General features: G+C 38.4%; 1 protein-coding gene across 12 annotated transcripts in view; it reads left to right on the forward strand.

Moving 5' to 3' along the window:
- Positions 1-20117, forward strand: part of NCALD (neurocalcin delta) — a 374162-nt gene that overhangs the window by 183914 nt on the left and 170131 nt on the right. For 8 of the 12 annotated variants that reach the window (XM_041769148.1, XM_041769140.1, XM_041769149.1 and 5 more), the window contains one exon: positions 12135-12183. The exons of the other annotated variants lie outside the window; for them this stretch is intronic. The gene's annotated coding sequence lies outside the window, so the exon portion shown is untranslated. The remainder of the gene's footprint in view (positions 1-12134; positions 12184-20117) is intronic. 12 annotated transcript variants of the gene reach the window in all.

A 20117-nucleotide genomic window follows, 5' to 3' on the forward strand; every position in this document is an offset into this window, starting at 1 on the left:
CTTCTGTTGCTACCCAAGGCAACTGATTTTCCTGTGACTCTGCCTTAATTCATTTTCTAAAAATATTTGAGATTCATTTTCAACATGCCAACTCCAGAACACTCATCCAGGTACTCTTCCTCTTAAAATTGCAAATGCAACAAAATCTACAAAAATCTACAAAAATGCAAATGCAACAAAATCTGGGCCCTGATATCAATAAGTTTTCAAAGAGTACAACTTCAGCCTTGAAAAGAATATTAAGTGATCAAAAATAGCACTAAGCATGTGCTGACTACCATTCTCCTAGAAGCTCCACTTCTGCACTGAGTTGGCTCCCAGAGAATTGGGTATTTTTTTAAAAAACAATATGATGAGGAAAACACTTATGGGCTTTCAAGTAAGACTGTCCTAGAATCACGTTAGCCACTGTCACTTTCTACCTGTCTGATGTTAAGGACACTATTTTACTTCTCTGAGTCTCAGTTTCAGCATCAATAAAATGGGGATGATGGTAGCCGCCTCATGGTGTTGTCATGAAGATCAAATGACCTTATCAAATGGAAAATACTTGCCAAATGGTAAGTATTCCACAGTGTTGGTTTCTCTCCACCAGGTTTGTTAATACAATGTGACAGTAATGCTCTGTAGTGATAATTACACTCAATTTAATTTTTATCAGAATTTGTAACTATTTAGACAAGGTTGAACAGAAGTTTATTTTTTTACTAAGAAGAAGGGATTTACTAAGCAAATTTTTCTGTCAACTGGAATGGTGCTAAGGGAGAAAAGTTATTTACAGCTTTTTAAAAATTCCTACTTGCAATAAAGATAATTAATTAAAAACAACCATTATCTAAGTCATTGAAAGGGTTGGGAAGACACCTATTTAGTAATGCTTGCCACTGATTTGTGTGCATTTAGCTTCTGTGTGACTTACAAAGGCATGCCTCATTAAAACTAGTCTGTATTTCTCATCAATTAAGATGTCTTTTTCCCTTTCAATTAATCTGAATCCATGAGCTTCTCTGACACTGCAAAAAAGGAACATTGAGTCCAGGTAAGGAGCTGTCCAAAACTGTGGGAAAGACCTTTATTCAATTATGGTAATTTACATTGCATATTCATTATATTACACTTATGCTGATTATTGCTGCACTCCTATTTCTTAATCCTTCATTAATTCATAGAACATTTATTGACAGCCAATCAATGACCTGGCACTCAATTACAGATTTTTTTCTTCTGGCATCAGGGAAAGAAAGAAAGCTTGCCTTTCTCCCTCTATGTGCAAATCTTGATCAGATCCACATACTGATAGATACCAGGTTTAACAAGATGTTTAATAATGATATCTCATACACATTTTACTCCATCCTTTGAATGAATAAGGACAAGGCAAGAGTTAATCATTTGACATGCAAACATGAATACAGGGTTGACCTAGCCCTTAGCCATGGCCAGATAGACGTGGGTGGTTACCGTGTAATTACTGAGGATCTATGGGGTGAAAGTCTGACCTCAGCTTCAGGCTTAAGGATGTGCTAAAGGTTATTGTCATTATTCAGACATTTCCAGGATGCAATTACTTACTGCATGTTTCTATTGCTACTTGCAAATTTTTACCATTATTTCTTTGTCTGTTGAGTGTTATTAAAAAATAAATAGAAATGACAGGACTGAGTTGGATCATGTTGTTTGCCTGCCCATTCTGATGTTACAATTTAGATCTTTTCTTCATAATATTCTCTAAATATATGTGACTTGAAAACTCCTACAACCTTTTGTCAAGGTCATCAGTCACCTCTTGATGATCACTTCTCAGGACTCATACTACTGGACTTTGCAATAGCATTTGACACAATCAATCATTCTTCTTCTTTATTTTCCTCTATCATTTTAATTATTTGAATTCTGTTGTAAACTTTAAACTCTTTAGTTTTATACTAGATCCAGCAAAATCTTATCTTGCCACTTGGTTTCATAAAAAGAACGTTTTAATGTCATTCTTGAGTAAATTTTTTATATTTGAGTTTATTGCTATCAAGTAAATGTGATCCTGTCCTCCTACATCAGTGCTCAGGGCATGTTTGCCAAATTCAGGGTGACTGTGGTTTTGGACCCAGTTTGGTTTTGGAATAGTCCTTTATCTCCTACTTTATCATAACAAAGTCTGAAATTCTTCACCTACTTTTACTTTTTTTACCTTGTAGTTTTTGTAAAATTCTGTGTAATTATTGATTTTCCTTCTTTGATGTGGAATCCACTCGTTTGGTCTAAGCATCTTTAACTCTTCCCTCCTCCCCCCCACCATTTTTCTCATTCATTTGCTTCCAGATCTTTATTCTTCTTGGGATCTTTAATTTGAAACTTCTTTGACAAGTTCTTTTTATATATAGTCTCTTATTTTTAAAATATTTTTCTTCTTCCCCCATTCTTGTTGTGATACTTGCACTTTAGTTTTATCTTAAGTTTGAGGAGAAAGATTCAAATTGATTCTTTTTTTCTCATTGTGTATTTAAATCTTATCTCTTCATTTTAGTGGCAACTTTGTAAAGCCTATTTTTGTCTCTAAAGTTTAAAAACCTCACAAGTAGGCATGGTTCCCATGCCCTTGTCAACCAAGATACTTGAAAGTGCAGTCTCAACATGTTGCTTCCACTTTGCTCCCATTTTCTTCTAACCCTTTGCTATCTGGTTTTTACTCTCATCATCTAATGTACCTACTCTGAGAAAACTTCTGGTTTTCTCTTGACCCTGTTAGGACTCATCTTCACTCAACTCCCTTCTTCCCAAAGCTCTCTACCCTCTTGGATTCCATGACACCATTTTCTCTTGACATCCCTCCTGACCCTCTTGGTCTTTTTTGGACTGATTTGTGGGCTTCTTTTCCTCTGCCTTCTTATTAACTCTTATTCCTCTCCAGAGTTCTGTCCTTGCTCCTCTGTTCTTGTCACTATGCATAATCTTCCTGGAGGAACTCTCCAATCATATTGATTTAACTCCCCACCCCACCCCCCGCAAGACTCTGTGCTATTTCCTCTACCATGAATGCTCACCTGTATTCCCAGGGAAAGTTTTCCTCAGTCCATCCTTTTGACTAACTGTCCCGTCCACTGTGCCCCCAAAGTACCCTTGTTGACACCATTATCACACCACACATTACATTATAATGAAATTATCTGTAATCTCCTTAAGGGCAGGAACTATTGACTATTTTTGTATCTATGTGCCTAATATAGAACTCAAGAGCTTTTTTTTGAGGCATGCTTCTCTCTGAACAAGATAGAATCCTCTTCATGATCTGAGATTGTATTTCAGCTCAAAATAAACTTTAAAAAATTATATTTAGACCACATTTTCTCTTAACTTTCTATGGTATCTCTGATAGGCCTATCATTTGCAAACTAAATCCCCTTGATCCACTTTCTAGTTCAGTCGAGGTCACTATCATGTGTTTACATGGTCTAGCTATGGTTTGACTTTAACCATCACCTATATGCTGCTAACTCCTAAATTCTTTTCTGTAGCCCTTACTGCTGTCCTAAATTGTTTCTGCACATCCTACCCCTTGCACACAAGCATTTCCTACCCTCATGCTACAGAGCTTCTGGTCCCTTGAGGTCTCCAACACCCAGGGCAAGTTGTTCAGAGTTGATGAAGACAGACCTACTCCCAAATCCCTCATTTAGATATAATGTGGAGCAAAGGTGGGTGGTGGTGAGATCAGCATAGAAAAGAAGTGTCAGGGTGAGAAAATGGTTGTATCAGTTTCCTATGGCTGCTGTAACAAAATGCCACAAAAATCCAGGATAATCTCCCAACCTCAAGATCCTTAATTTAATCATATTGGTGCTGTTCCATTTGCTGTATGAGGTAGCATTTACAGGTTCTGGAGATTAGGAGATGGACATATTTGAAGGGCTTATCACAAGTGGTCCTGAATCAGGGTGAAGATAGAAACAAGAGTGTCTCTGCCTGCAGTGGAAGGAGATCCAGAATCTTTGATTTTTAGCAGATGTGAGGACCAAGATGTGTATGTGTGTGGGCGTGATGGAAGAAAAACTATTGCTGTTGGTGCTGTTTCTAGGTAATAGAAAATAAATGTCAAAAAAAAAAAAAAAAGAAAATAAATGTCAAGGGGAAAACATTCTACATATTTTTTTTGTGTAAAAGTAACGAGTCATTTATATGAACTGCTTATGACTTATGCCTAAATATCTGATAGCAAAATAATATCTTCCAACTAGTTAACTTGTTACCTTATTGTCATTTAAGTTTTGTTTTAAAATACTATGCTCAGATGTCTGTTCCCCACCCCAACAAAGCTAGAGGTCATTAGCGTCAATAGTTATGATGAGCTCTCCCATTAGTGGAGCTTTGAAGCCAGACTTCAGGATTCTGAGCAAAGGAAGAGAGAGAGATTTTTAGCATACATTTTTCTCTTGCACCCTTTTCTTTAGAGAAGCCTGTGGTTAAAGGAAATAACTTGTTAATGGTGAAGAAAAGTAGAAAGTTCTTCATATGAGAAACTTGACAGCCATAGAAAATGCACACACATTGAAGCAAAATGTCTGTTAACAAGGCAAATGGAATTAAAAAGGTTATTGGAAGATGTCTTAGACTGATTTCTCCTGAGAAGCAAATTTTGAAGTATGGATTTAAGAAGGCAAAAAGGGGTGTGATTATTTTAGAATGTCTCCCATTCTGGAGTTGTATCTAGAGGGCAGCAGTGTGTTTATCAACACCCAATTTCCACTGGCCAAGAACCATCTCTGGGCTTTTCTCCCCTGTGCTTCCTGGCTGCACCTGTAGACTCTAGGTCCTTGTAGCATTGGAGAATGCCTGGGGGCAGAAAGCCAGAAGATAACCAAGGGCATGACTAAGAGGACACTGGCAGCTCAAGAGGAATCTGCACTGCCCTCCATCCACCTTCTGGCTGTAGTTGCAAGCAGAAGGTCAGGCAGAAGGTGAGCCAGGTGCCAAAGGCAAGACGTACAGGAAAATCTCTTCTTAAATGGTAGATAGTGTGCAGTGAAGACTCTATGATGGCTGTTTATCAAGAGAAAGATGCCAGTGTTCCTAATGGAACAGGTCTGGGCTGTGAATGAGACAGATATGGGGTCACAGCCCATTAATACAGTTGTCACCTCCCCAAATCTGCATTCTTCACAGTAAAACAGCAACAATTTCTCCTTTTTGAGATTGTTAATGTGCAGTAGAAGTGGCGATGTATGCGAAGTGCTTTGCATGAGGTCTGGGACATGCCTATACCTGTAAATGAGAGTAGTTGTGCCACCAGGAAAATGAAAGACACAGGAGGAAGAAGAAGGAAGAGAATAGAGAAAGAGAGAAAGAAAAAAAAAGGAGAAAGGAAGGAAGGAAAGAAAAGAAAAGAGAAGAGAGAGAAGAGAAGAGAGAGAAGAGAAGAGAAGAGAAGAGAAGAGAAGAGAAGAGAAGAGAAGAGAAGAGAAGAGAAGGGAAAAGAAAGGTTATTGATTGTAACCTGAGGCATCTGCTACAAGAAAAGTCACACATGTTCATATTGCTTACTGAATAATGTCTGTGATTATTTCACAACCCAGGACATAAAGTCATGCATATATTTTATTAGAGTCCTGAGTCCAGACTTCTTTTGCTTCCCACTGCATTTCCTTGAATTTTCTCTGGTAGAGTGTCTGACTTCAGATACACACTCTTCACTTCAGGGTTGCTTCAGGGCTGCCAACATGACCTGGTCAGCCTTGAGAACTAAGGCCTGACCCTCATCCATTGGAGAAGTCTTAGTTTTGCACCCCGACAAAAGCTAAGTGACTGTTGCATGTCATCAACCAGGTTCTTGTGCAAAGTCCAAATCACCACTGGGCAGCAATTTTCACCTTGGGATGGACTTTGCTTGTCCACTGGTCCTTGTCCATCGTTTAATCAGCTCCTGTGGTCACAGATTATACAGATAATCATCTGCCATAGGCCATCTGACCTTGTGGTCCACAAAGAAATTTGGTAGAACAGTCCAGACTGGCCTCAGACTCAGCAATGCCAGAAATAGTGGTGTTGGGGACACAGTCTTCTCCTCCTCATTATATGACACCAATAAGTAGTTTCTAGTTCAGAAGGCAAAATCACTGGTGAAATCCCCCAAAAAGGAGTTGTACTTGCTGTACAATAGAAACAAATAGAGACTGCCAGAGCAACAATGTCACTCCTTCACTGGAGTTGAAAAAGTCAAAGTAATGACCAAGGGAATTGTTATCTGGGTTACAGAGGGATATGTTCACTTCTAACCCCCACACACTGGTACCAATGAAGGATGGTTTGGATGTCGCTATTTTGATCTCTGTCTCGAGGAGATAGTGTGGAGCCAAGACTTCATAAAAGCTCCAGTGGGATGAATGATGTTAACTCATCCTGCTGCACAGTTTCCATTATGTTCCCTGAGGGAGGCAGCACATTTTGATGAATCTGGATCAGAAGACCAGACTTCTTCTGACCTATTAAACCGGAAACGTGAACCCTTTTCAGCTTCCTATTTGGTGTGATGTGGGAGGAAGAGGACACGCTGATCATGGGGATAAAATAGACTTGGAGGAGGGGAAAGCACAGGGTCAGATGCACTGTGAGCTCAGAAGCTCAGAACCTTACCTTTTGGCCCACGTGGCCAAATGTTCTTATGGGATTTTAAGGAGAAGGAGATTTTCCTACAATTGGTTAAGAGCATTGTCTCTCCACTTTGCATTTATCCTTTAGGATGAAAACACTGCTGTAGCCAGAGGCATCTTTAGGATCAGTCTAAGAGGAAGGTGAATTAGATGTATTTATATGATTTACAGTCACTTCCATGTATAAATATATCTGGTGTTAATTAATAAAAATGTGCAATTATGCTAAGGCATTTTTCAGACTTTGGAACCACATGTTCCAGACACCTGTTTTAACAGTTCTCGCTAGGAAACTCTCCTTAATTCTTCACATGGCACAGGAAAAAAAAATCATAACACAATCGGAATGTGAGAATCCTGAATTATAAGCATGGAAGCTAGGGCCACTACACTTATCCATTCCTAAGGATACCCATTTCCACTGAATCCCTAACCTTTACTCACTAACTTGACCATGACACCAATGACATTTCTTATTATTTACCACACACTTGAAATTGTGTTTCCCAGGAGGAGAGTGGAGAGCTGTTAAGTTTGTGGTCTTTACAGTCAAATGCTGACTCAGCCACTTGGTATACAGTGGGAGCTTGGCTTGGTTTTAAAATGGGAATAGGTACTCATGGAGATAGTTGTAAAGATTAAATTGGGTAACTCCTATAAAGAGCTTAGCTCAGTACCAGCACATGGTTAGTGCTCAGAAAAAATTCTTTACTCTGAGTCTTTCCAAACCACAGTCATCGTTTAATCAGCTCCTGTGGTCACAGAGAGCTTTGAATATACTCATCAGAAATAAACTGAGACTTTAAGAGCCAGGGGAAAAAAAAAAGTTTATTGGAAGGCTATTAATAACTTAAAGAGCTGAGGGAAGAGCTGACCAAACAGGTTTTGGGGAAGACAGGAACCAAAGTAATTGGGGGTCTCAGAAGCAGGAACACATAAACCAACCTTCTGAGATGCTGCTGCTCTTGATAGCACAGCTGCCATTGCCCAGGAGGGAGAACCAGTTGGCCTTTTGGTTTGGGCTCTCCCCATAGTCAGAGGAATAGGTGTTTGGCATTGGCAAACTGGGAGACAGTCCCATGACGCTGGGCAGACAAAACTACCTGTACTCCGTGGACCTATGGCTAGGTGTCCCTGAGGACTTGTCCAGCAGATTTCTCTTGACTAACTTTCAGCTTCTGCTTTGTCAAAATGTAATTGCCTTCTGTAATAACCAACATGATTTCCACCCATCTTTCCAGATAATCATCTTTTGAATGGCTTCTATAGTGATTACTTTCTTATACATTCATTTATAAATGTTTATTGAACACCTACTAGTTGTTAATTTCTGTTCTGGGGGCTGGTTTACCTAAGTGAACCAAAGAAATCCTCTGCCTTCACTTTCTAGTGGAAGGAGATAGACAACCAAAATAAATAAATATATGACATCAAATGACGATGGTGCTAATGACCATGTGCTAATGAGAAAAAATGTCAGAAGGGAAAGGGAAGGACGCTCAGATCAGCTATTCAAGTTTATGTGAGTCTTTCATTCAACTGTTCACATTTTGATTATTTTGTTTACTTGTCTGTCATGAGTGACTAGCTGGCTTCTCCCCTCTAGGAGTGAGCATCTTAATGTTGAAGTCATATCATTCATTTCTACCTCCTAGCCCCTGCTTCATGGTGGGTGCTCTGTAAATGTTTGTTAAGGGAATAGATAAACACATAGTATGGCTATTGGATGATTGTATTTTTCTACTTATGACCCAGCCTGCCATTCTTCCAAACAGGGCATTGCAGGTGGCCTGGACAAAGGGGAAAATTCAATCTGGGCTCTGTCCTTGTAGGTTCTCTGTTAATATTGCTGACTGCTCAACTGGCTAAAAAAAGACATTTGTTTAACCCCTATTTATCCAATCTCCCTTCCCTGGAGTGAATTTGGTTTCTTTTTGTTACTGTTGCTTTTTCTTTGTCATAACATGCTTTCTGAATTTAAGACCAGCTTTAAGAAGGAAATGAGAAAAACTATCCATTTCTCACAACTTGAGTCACAGAACCATAGCATCAGAATGAATCATACCATGTGAAAGCAGCTTAGGACAGCACCTAGCATAAGCGAAGTTGTGATATGAGGAACAAGGGCAGTAGCAATGATCCTTTAATGGAAACTAGAATCCTATTAAGCCTATTCCCTCCATTCTTGATTTCCATATTTACTGACATAGAGAGAACTAGATTAATCCTCACTTGAGTCCTCAGTCTAAAAGCAGAAAACAAGAGAATAGAATGTTTTAAAATATTTTTATTAACCATTTTGTAAAACAGAGCAGTATTGATTCCATGATGTTTAGAGGTGGCCTCCACCCTAGCAAAATTCATGGCCTTTCACTTTAGACCATGAATGGACTGTCATGGACATGACTCTCTGCTTGCGATGGTAGCTGTGTTTATAAATGATCAACTGTGTTGTGAATATATTTAGCTATGCTAAGTGCCCCTGAGAGGATGAATCTCATCTGTTTCTAGTTTAATTGGGTTTTGGAGCATGGCACAATTTTTTTCCAGATGAATAAATATTAAGCCTTTTCCATTTCCTGAGGAGAGTTAGGGTTGGATTCTGATATTCAAATTATAAGGTTTATTAAATAAAATGAAAATGAAAATGTAAAGAGCTGTTGATTCTATTTATAAGTTCTTGTCACAATATACTGCTCTGTAAAAATGCTATGTTTTGGCACCCGAAAAACTAGATATCAATACTGAGACAAGAAACCATTCTATTCATCATTAGCATGAATACATGTTATGGCTGATGGATAGGATAGGTAGAAATACTGGTTTTGGTAACTAAACAGTATCTTCATACAAAATTTAAAACATTTCAAAGCAGTTTTTATCTGAATGTTCTCAGACTTTTATATAATAAACCTTGAAATTTGTATATGCAACCCAAGATATATAAAGTAACTATTTTAAGCACTGACACCACCAAAAAAGCTATGCTTCTGAAAAGGCAGATTTGGCCACAGCTGTATTTATTTGCTTGTAAACCATAAACTTCCTGATAGAGATCTTAGCATATGTGCTGCCAAAGCAAGCGCTCTGATAGAGTTCTTAAAAGTAAGGACCAACTTGAAACGGATGTCAGAAAGGTATCTTCAAGTAAGGCATGGACTTTTCTGTAAAAGAGGCCTAGTGATGGTAAGTGACTACTCAAAAGTTAGCCCACTGCTAACTATGACCAGGCTGGGGCTAAACCTCAGAATTCTTGACTTCCCTTCTGTTCTTTCTACCTATCTCCTTGTTCCCCTGAAGTGATCATTTAAATTAGCAAGATATATGTGTAATCTACAAAATTTCCTTTATGTGTATGTTTCAATGAAAGTTGCTATTATATAAAAATAGATTCTATACCCTGTTCATTATTTACCTGCATTCTTATCTACATTCACACACCACTCACCCCACCTCCATCATTATCAATCTCTGAGAAAAAAAATAGGCAAGACAGGCTATGTTTCAATGTACTCCTTTGGGCAGATCATGAAACTTGTCTGGGGACATACAGAACAGAGAGAGCTTTGAGTACCCTTCAAGTGATGTGCTCACCTCTTCCAAGTCCAGCTGACTTAGATGCCGCCAACGAGCTTGGTCTTTAATGGCCTGCCCACTCTGATACTAATGAAAGCTGCTGTGGTCCTATGTCAGGTCAGCTCTAGTAACTGCTCATTTATTTACCTTGCCATTTTAACAACTTGTTGTTGTTGTTTCAGTAAAATCTGAAAGTCTAAATGGAGTTAACTATATTTTAAAATGTAAAACGCTGGGAATTAACTTTGACTAGATTCCACATCCTAACAATGAAAAACTGTAAAATACCACTTTTCAAGTTGTAATCTGTTTGTATTTCAACAAAGTAGCTATGAGGTAAATGAAAATGTATAAAAACCATTTCATAAATTTTTTTACAGTTAAAAAAAATCATGCTTAGATTACATTTCATTAAGGCAAAATCTCTTCTAAACATCTATATTATTAAAATGTATAGGTTATTACAAGAAAAACACTAAGAATATATCTTAGATCAGAATTCTTATGTTGCTTGAACTAAAAATAACATAATAATTATTTGTGGAATATCCAGGGGCTCAACAACTTGCCTGAGGTCCTAACCACTGAAATATATTGTCCCTATTCTGTGTTCGAAGGGGCAAATTTATTACCTCTTTGGTGAAACTCCTAGTTCTGCTTTAAGTATATTCAATACTGTATTAGGGATCCCTGGGTGGCGCAGCAGTTTGGCGCCTGCCTTTGGCCCAGGGCGCGATCCTGGAGACCCGGGATCGAATCCCACGTCGGGCTCCTGGTGCATGGAACCTGCTTCTCCCTCTGCCTATGTCTCTGCCCCCCCCCCCTCTCTCTCTCTCTCTCTCTCTCTCTGTGACTATCATAAATTTAAAAAAAAATACTGTGTTAAATGCTTGGAGGAATATGAGTCCTTGGTACATTGACTGAGATACATTTTGCAATGATGGTATATCATCAAATACACAGAAATTGGTAGAGTGTTACACCTCTTCTAACATGTCAGTTCTAACACCTTTTCCTTGAATTATTACAATATTTTAAATTTAAAAGGGAGGCTATTTAGAAACCCAAACAATTGCACATTTCTTGATATTTTATTCCTGATAAAAATGATACTTGGATATTAAGAATTCAATCATATGAGTTGGGACTTTTGTTTTCTACATATTTCTCAAGAGGGCTTTGACCCTATTGATAGTTTTGAAACTATATTAGATAGACTAGTAAGATTGTCTAGACTGGTGCCCCCAGAGGGGGCATTTTTTTTTTCTCAGAGAGAGGTTGTAAATGTCAGAAATAAAATCTGAGAGACCACCCCTCTCCCATGTCCATTGGCAATGGGATTCAGTAGATCACACCTCTTCCTTGAAGTCTTCTCAATCAAACCCACTCAGCTGAACTGAGTTAGCTCTTCACAGGCTAAACCCTTTGATTATCCCTTTCCTCTGATCTATGAATCTAATCAATATATTATTCCATTTATTGACCTATTTTATTGTGATTTCTTATTGTTGCATTAAGACACTATGCTTGCTAACTCTTTTTGGAATGTACCTAACCTTTGGTACATCTGGAAGGTGACTCATTTGATGCTTGCTCTGACCTGAAAATGAAGACCCATATTCTTGACTATCTCTTCTCTTGAGTCCATATCCTCTTGCAAGGATTTATAAATATCAGCAAGAGATCAATGCAAGAGTTCTCATTGTATCAGCCTCTGCCTTCTTTTTCTAGGAGAGTCCTTTCTGCCAAATCCATCTCCATCCCACCTGCCCTCCTGTTCCCAAAATGTGTTATTAACAACAAAAGCCGAGTCAGGGGAAGCTTCACAGAGCTCTGCCACTAAATATGTGGGGATAAATGATGTTGTAATCCTTGAAGATATTTGCATTCAGCGTGGTTATTTTGCCTGTTTCCTTTTAGATTATCTTGGCTTGGTCTCTGGGAACTACCCCCTAGTGATAGTCATAAGGTAAGTGTATATTTAAATTTTTTTTCAATCAGATGTAAATGGAAATCTCTGTTTTGTTCAATGATTTTCACAAAAGACAGTTTCAAATATTTTATTTTCAAATATTTTATCAGTGAACAGTTGCATAATGACTGGGCATTTCATATATAGGAAAAGATAATAAACTCCTTTACATTTGTGAAAAGGATAAGATAAAGGTAGGAAATAAAGAAGGCACTGCCTCCCACCCTTGAATAAGTGTATGTGCAGCCCCTGAGTGGAGTGGTTTCATTTCACCATCTTCATCCCATGTAGCTGCCAGAGTCCTCTCAAGGGGCACATTGCAACAGCCTCTTCCTTCATTTTAAATTGGGCCGTAGCCCAAGAAAGTATCTCAAATGGCATTAAGCCAATTAACATCTAGCACAGAATTTAGCACCTAATGGGCACATAATGGATATTTGTTGGAGAATGAATGTGGGTGGATTCATTAATTCATTAATTTTCTGCTTTGTGAGGTCCTCACCATTGTGAGGCAATGTGCTATACTGGTTATTCCTCCAAATCTGGAGCGAGATGCTTTGGGTCAGTTCCTGGTTGTGCCACTTGCTAGCTGTATAACTTTGGCCTCATGTTTAAACCTCGTAGTATCCTAGTTTTTCCATTCATAAAATGGATTTAATAATACTACCTATCTATTGTTGTTAAGAGGTTATTACAAGGATTTAATGAGTTAATATTTGCAAAATGCTTAAAATAATGCCGACACATAGTAATCTTTGTAAAAATGTTTGTTGAATAAGCATGTATAGGAACATTCTAAGGTCCTGTGTTTAGAGAATGAAAAACTGGTTTGGCCCAGGAGCAATGACACTTTAGTAGCAATAAACATACCTACCACACAAATCTTGGTTTTAATACTATTTTCCAATAAAAGGAAGGCTTCTTGGAGAAATGGCTAATTTAGGACTGGGGCAAGAAATATGCAAAATGAGTCTGGAGTGTATAGTGCCAGAAAGTAAGGTAGTGCTAAAAGAAAAATGAAAAACAAAACAAAACAAAAAAACCCCACCTCACAATGGTGTAACACAAAGTGTGTCATGAGGATACACAAGCCAACTAAAAATGCTCCTAATTGCCAAAGCTGGAACAATTTGAGCAACAAAAAAAGTAATGGTATAACCCAAAGCATAAAATAAATATATATTCAGATGTAAGTAATCGGATAAATATATGAGGAGAATAGACAAATCTTCCATGCTGAAGAATTCCAAATACTCTATGTAGATACTCTGTTTTCCAGGAAGAAAAGCATAACTCCCCATGGGGGCTGCACATAGTGATTTTCTTCCAGAGAGTACAGTAGAAAAGGGAGGAGAAGAAAAAAAAATAGAGTCCCCTACCATCGAGAAACCTGACAAACACTACCTCAAGCCAGGTCATCCAGATTCACATTCGCAATAATATGTCATCTTGATAATAGGTATCTGGTCCTCTTCCCCAAAACATATTACCCCACTCTTGTCATGAGAAAAACCTAAGACAAATTTCTTTTTATTTTTTTCCTAAGACAAAATTCAATATAGGTACCTCCTACAAAATACCTGATCACTATTCCTCAAAACTATCAAGGTCATTAAAAATATTAATAGTCTCAGATGCCTGGGTGGCTCAGTGGTTGAGCATCTGCCTTTGGCTCAGGTCATGATCCCAGGGTCCTGGGATTGAATCCCATACCAGACTCCCCGCAGGGAGCCTGCTTTTCCCTCTGCCTATGTCTCTGCCTCTCTGTGTCTCACATGAATAAATAAATAAATAAAATCTTAAAAAATATATATATATTAGCAGTCATAACCAAAAGAAGCCTAAGGAGACAAGACCATTAGTTTGTAATACAGGATTCTGGATGGGATCCTGGAACAGAAAAAGGACATTAGGAAATCTGAATAAACTATAGAGTTTAGCTAAATAAAATATATCAATGTTAATTAATTGTGAAAAATGCCCCATACTAATGTAAGATGTAAATGATGGAACCTGGGTGTGGGATATCCAAGGGCTCTCCATATAGTAATAATTCTGCAAGTCTAAAGTAATAAAAAGCTTATTTTAAAAAATAAGGAAGTGTGCACATTAAAAAAAAAACTGGTTTGGAGGTACAGTACCAAAATGGTAGTATTTTGAAAAGTGCTGAATTTAATTAATTCATATTTTGAGAATCATACATAGAGAATTATATTTTGCACTAAAGTTTTGAATTAAAGGTGTACATATCTATAAAACATTCTACTGTATCTCTGTTATTCTCAAATGGAGGAAGAAAATAACAATTGGCAATACAAACCTTTTCTTGTAAGAATAACAGTTTTTGGAGCTCAAAGTAGATTATGACTTGTGCATGAATTACATATTGCATAACAAATTACCACAAATTCAGTGGCTTAGGACAACACATAATTATTATCCCACCATTTCTTTGGATCAGGAATCTGGATGCAACCTTAGCTGGGTCCTCTGCTTTGAGCCTCATAGAGTATAATCAAGATGTCGGCTGTGCTATGGTCCCCTTGGGAACTTTTTTCTTCCAATTCATGTGGTTGTTGGTGAAATTCAGTTAAGGTTGTAGGACTGAAGTCCCCTGTTTTCTTGCTTGGCTGTCACCTGGGTGCTCTCATCCCCTAAGTGTTACTCACAGTTCCTGGCCATGTGGCTGCTGGTCTCTCACAGGCCCTGTCACAACATGGTAGCTAACTTCCAAGCCAGCAGGAGAATCTTTTATTCCAGTCTGCTAAGATGGAAATTTGCATAATGCAATTTATCTAGGGAGTGACTCTCCCATTGGCTTTGCTCTATTCTATTGACTAGGAATAAGTCGCAGGTTGTGCCTGCACTCAAGAGGAGAGGACCATACTAAGGCCTAACTTGTTGGGGATCACCTTAGAGTATATCCACTACAATGGGAGAGTTTTGAAACAGATCCAGGCAGCTGGGTATATATGAGCAAACTAAAGACGGAGGAGAGCAAACCAGAAATGCTGGCTTCTTGTTTTCAAGCAAACCACAAGCTTGATGTAAATAAATAAATTTCATCCCCACAGCCCTACCCCCATATACAAAATTATGTTTAAAAATACTCTTCAAAGTTTAAAAATATTCCTCAAAGTTATCAAATGAGAGTTACAATTATTCAAGATGAAGGAGCCAGGAAAATATATTTGGAGATCAATCATAAATGCATCACATTTTCCTAACGAATGTTTTCTTTTTTATTAGCAGTGAGGAAATTTGGACAAATTTTTAACAACATTTCTGCATTTTAAGAACTGTCATAAAAGTTTATATTAGGGCAGCCCAGGTGGCTCAGCGGTCAGCCCAGGTGGCTCAGCGGTTTAGCGCCGCCTTCAGCCCAGGGTGTGGCCCTGCAGAACCGGGATGGAGTCCCAGGTCGGGTTCCCTGCAGGGAGCCTGCTTCTCCCTCTGCCTGTGTCTCTGCCCCACCACTCCACTGCCCCCGTGTCTCTCATGAATAAATAAAATCTTAAAAAAAAAATAAAATAGAAGTTTAAATTATCTGATCTCATTTTTCAACATTTCATGACTTAATTTTTTTTCCATTTTTGAGAGTGTTTGGTGTCTTAATACGTATCTTTTTAAATTCAGTCTACTAATAGTAATTAATAGGTTGATATTGTTTAGGTAGTGATTTTTACATTTTACATGATGCTTATAAATGTATGTATTTTAAATATATTAAATATTCATCCTCACTGATTTCTTTTTCTGGATTCTGAACCCTTTTCTTATAAAATGTTAAATACAGAAATACTAATATTGTCATTTTGCTCCAGTATTGTAATCGCCACCCAGATTTTCAGGGTCTCCAAAACAAATTTTTTTTCTAATCACTCCTTATAACACCAAATGTTCCAGAAATTCTAACATTTTGCCATTGGAACAATATTTGCCAAGTTGCTGCTTGCATCTGGAAGTAAAGTAGTTGTATCATTTGTTAGATCCTGTGTCTAATTGTGGGTTTATATAATATGATCACCATATCTGTGCATCTCCACAGAGATTAATACAAACCTATTAGCTGATTGAGCCAGAGACCTTTGCTGTTTTTGTCTCAAATATGTAGCTGCTTATATCTCAAATATGCAGCCGCCTTGAAGAAAACAGGCAAGTTGTGGAAATGAGGCTTATTAGCAAGTTGAAATGAAAAGAAAATATATATATATATATTTCAATAATTCAATTAAGAAACTCAAAGGAAGAAAGATTTCTTGTGGTTCCTTCTCTCACCCTTTACCTCTTTTTCAAGTCTTTCTACCTGTAATTTTTCTTTTCAGTACCAGGCTCACAACTCAGCCTTAGGTATAGCTATTGTTTTCTCTTATGCAACGTGTACAAAGGGTTGTTATTCAGAATGGTGAGAACATAATCACCTGTAGCTATTGGTAAAATAACTCGTTTAGCATATAAAGGTCAAAGCTTACTTGTTTGCTTCCTTCCTTTCTTCCTTCAGGTTATTTTCTTTGTGGGAATTAAATAAAGGGATCCTTTAAAAAAAAAAAACAACAACCAAATAAGTTGGAGTAAATAGAAGTAACCTTTCCTGCTTGTGAAGTAAGTATTCAGTGAAAGCCCAGAAGAAGAGCATTTGGCTTTTGCTGGAAGGTCACAGGATAAAGTCGTTCTTTTTCAGAGCTGAATTCAGTGGAAGGTCTTGGAATTTGCCAAGGTTATTGGCCCACGGTGCTCATCAGATCTCTTTCCCTCAGTTTTAGAAGGGTTTAGACTTGCCTTTGTCATTTGTTTTAATAGATAAATTTGATACTTTCACCTATTACTGAAATTCTGGATTTATTTATTATGTTCAGAGCAACTATTACATCTTTTCATTTAAAAAGCTGGACTTAATTTGAAGTAATATATTTTCTAAATAGTATCTCTGTATATTATAACCATCTTCAGATTTTGTTTCTAGATCATATTCACATCATTTAGCCTCATGGTGATTAAATCCAAGTTGGATTTCTTTGTTTGGGAGTGCTGAGGTAGTAATTGGTTGTGGCCAACTTGGTCTTCTTTTGGCATAAGCTAGGCTTTCATCAAGTCATTTAATCTATCTCTTTATTTGGTACTGTTCTTAGGGCCCCACATACTCCAGTAAAGCTGAAACTGCCTCCTTCTACACTAAGCTCTTTTTTTCCGGAGTTTCTTATTACACATATATTTTGGGCTTTTCTTAAGACAAGACATTCATTCCTGTCTTGTCTTACCCATTTTTGCTATTGATAATTTTCCTCCACAAAGAGACTATAAGTTCTTTAAGGACAAGGTTTCTGCCTTCTTGTCTATTTTGCCTTCACAAGGCTCAGGGTCCTCAGCATTTGATGCCCACCTGCCTCTATGCCCCATGCCTGCAACTCTTACACCTGATGAAATAGTTTCATCAAATCAAGGGAATTACATAACTTCCATTTGCCTCATTCTGTGATGGAGGCCACAAAATTGGGGCCAGTCAAACAAAATGTCCACTCCTGTCTTCAAAACCTCCCATTCTCCTTTCAGGACCACTTTGCCCCCTCTCAGAGTTGCCAGGCTCTTTTCCAAGCATCTCTCCTGTGATTCATTCTCTGAGGCCCTGTCTCTCACTGAGGTCTTAGCTGAGTATGACTCCTCTTAGGGCAATCATATTCTATTAAAGCAACCCTAAAGACAAGAAAGCTTCAAGGCTCAAGGTAATGCACCTCCAGTGGTGAAATTGTATTCACCGTGATAGGCAACAGTGGAGATATTTTTAACCCATCCTTGACCAGTTTCCCTAAAATCATCACACAGGCAGATACCTACTCTGCATGCTCACAGTCCCACTCTGCCTAGGGACTGTTAAAAAAAGGAAATGTTAACCTCTGTCCTTATGGTGTGAATACCTAGCAGGAGAGTTGGACTACATGTGCCTACCAAGGCAGATTTCTGCACTGTTTAAGAACCTATCTAATCACACAGTCCTGGCTTCTAATCTCAGTTTTTTTCTACTTACCAGTTTTGTGGCCTTGTGAAAGTTTCAAAAATTTTCTGAGGCTCATTTCTTTCATCTATAATACCAGGATAATAAAACCCATCCTGAGGGGTGTCTGGCTGGCTCAGTAGAACATGTGACTCTTGATCTTGGGGTTCTAAGTTCAAGCCCCACATTAGGTATAGAGATCACTTAAAAATAAGTCTTAAAAAGAGAAAGCCCATCCCAAGATTTTTATGAAACTTCAACAAGCTACCATATGCCCCATTCTTAGCACATAATAAATATGCATGACAGGGGTGCAATCCATAATAATAACTAGAGCTAGGGAGGATTATAAGTCCAATGAGGCAGTTTGGAGGTCTGAGATCGAGAACAGGTATGTAGCACAAGACATTGATGCAGGTGGAGGAAGATGGAAAGGAACTTCCGAGAAAGGACTTCCTTTCCTCACAGGAAAGCATGAGTGCTCTTCAATATCCATCTGTGCTTGCTTAGCCATAGGTACTTAATCCTAGGATCACTTGGCCTACACAGAGGCATTTTTGGCTTGGAAGCAGCCTGCTGGGGAGTGGAAAAAATATCAGTGGAACCCATGAACATTGTTACTATACAGAGGAGTGGTAAGGTAACTTCACCCTTCTCTGAATTGTTTGTTTCTGAGTCTGTCTTCTCCATTGGACTGTGTGGTCCTCAAAGCCAGGACCGACCCCACTCATTCTGTTATCCTCAGGCCATTGTTAAGAGTATGTGCTCAAAAAAAAAAAAAAAAAAAAAAAAAAAAAAGAGTATGTGCTCAGTGCTTGTTTACTGGTAGAATGATTGAAAGGATGGAAGATCCTGGTGTTTTGCTGCACTACATCTTCTAACAACATAAGTGATCATGTAAGAGATTTACTAAGATTTAGTAAAGGTGTGTGGACATATTTTCCTCGCGTGCAAGAACATGACTCAGTCAAATGAGATATGGAAATATTGTAGTTTGTGGTTCTCCAAAGCAACTTTGTTTGTGGGGTCAGAGAAGAAGAAAGATGTGACTTGGGAAAGATGCACTAGCCTTGAAAATGCTGGTTGTGCTGCATGGAAGGAAAAACCAAAACCAAAAAATAATCCCCAAGCTTGTGAAACTGAAAGAGGAGTCTGTGCAATACAGCCTGGTGCCAAAAGAGACAAGTTGGCAGATTGGAATTGATCATTGCAAATTCCTGCAGCCACCTGGCTTGTGATTTAACACTTCTCTGAGCTTTTGTTATTCCAGGATATTTGGGACTGAATTTATTCCCATCTTATTGTCCTTGTCAAAAGCAATGATTTTTTTTTTCAAAAGCTGTATGTTTTCTTTCCATCTTGTTTATACTTTGCCATCCTGCTGTTTACAAGATTGGTCTCTCACATTCTTCCTGGGGTGTTTTCTATTCCTGTGTAGTTAAAATTGCCAGAGGATTGTTTGAGCTGCTCTGTATTGAAGAATGGGGAAGCCATGTTGCCCCATGGAATCCCAGAATGGTGTGGCCCCTCCCCAGTGAGGAGGCACGTATCTCTTATAAACTTGTGACTGGCTGTGAAATTTTGCACATTCAAGTATTTTAAACACTTGAGAGTGCCTGCTGTGCATCTTGTTATAGAGATATGATATCAGGTGTGACTTCTCACAGGGGCTGACGCCTCCTTGGAAGTTGCATGGAGTGACATGAAATGTGATTTCTTTCCAAAATGGAGTGCCTGACATTTTCTCCCCAGCTGTGGGTTGGAAATGATGTCCTAATGTCTCATGCCCCTTTCCTCTGCTCCTGCATCCTGTCCTCACTTTGGTCTGATTGTTCTCTCCCCATCTGAATGGTCTCTACAGTGTCCTGTGTTGTGCTCCTCTTGATCACAAAATCATGGTGGCATGTGAACAACTGGAAATTATTCCTTTGCTTTCTAGAAG

Source organism: Vulpes lagopus, chromosome 9 (genome assembly GCF_018345385.1).
Source record: "Vulpes lagopus strain Blue_001 chromosome 9, ASM1834538v1, whole genome shotgun sequence".
Taxonomy (NCBI): domain Eukaryota; kingdom Metazoa; phylum Chordata; class Mammalia; order Carnivora; family Canidae; genus Vulpes; species Vulpes lagopus.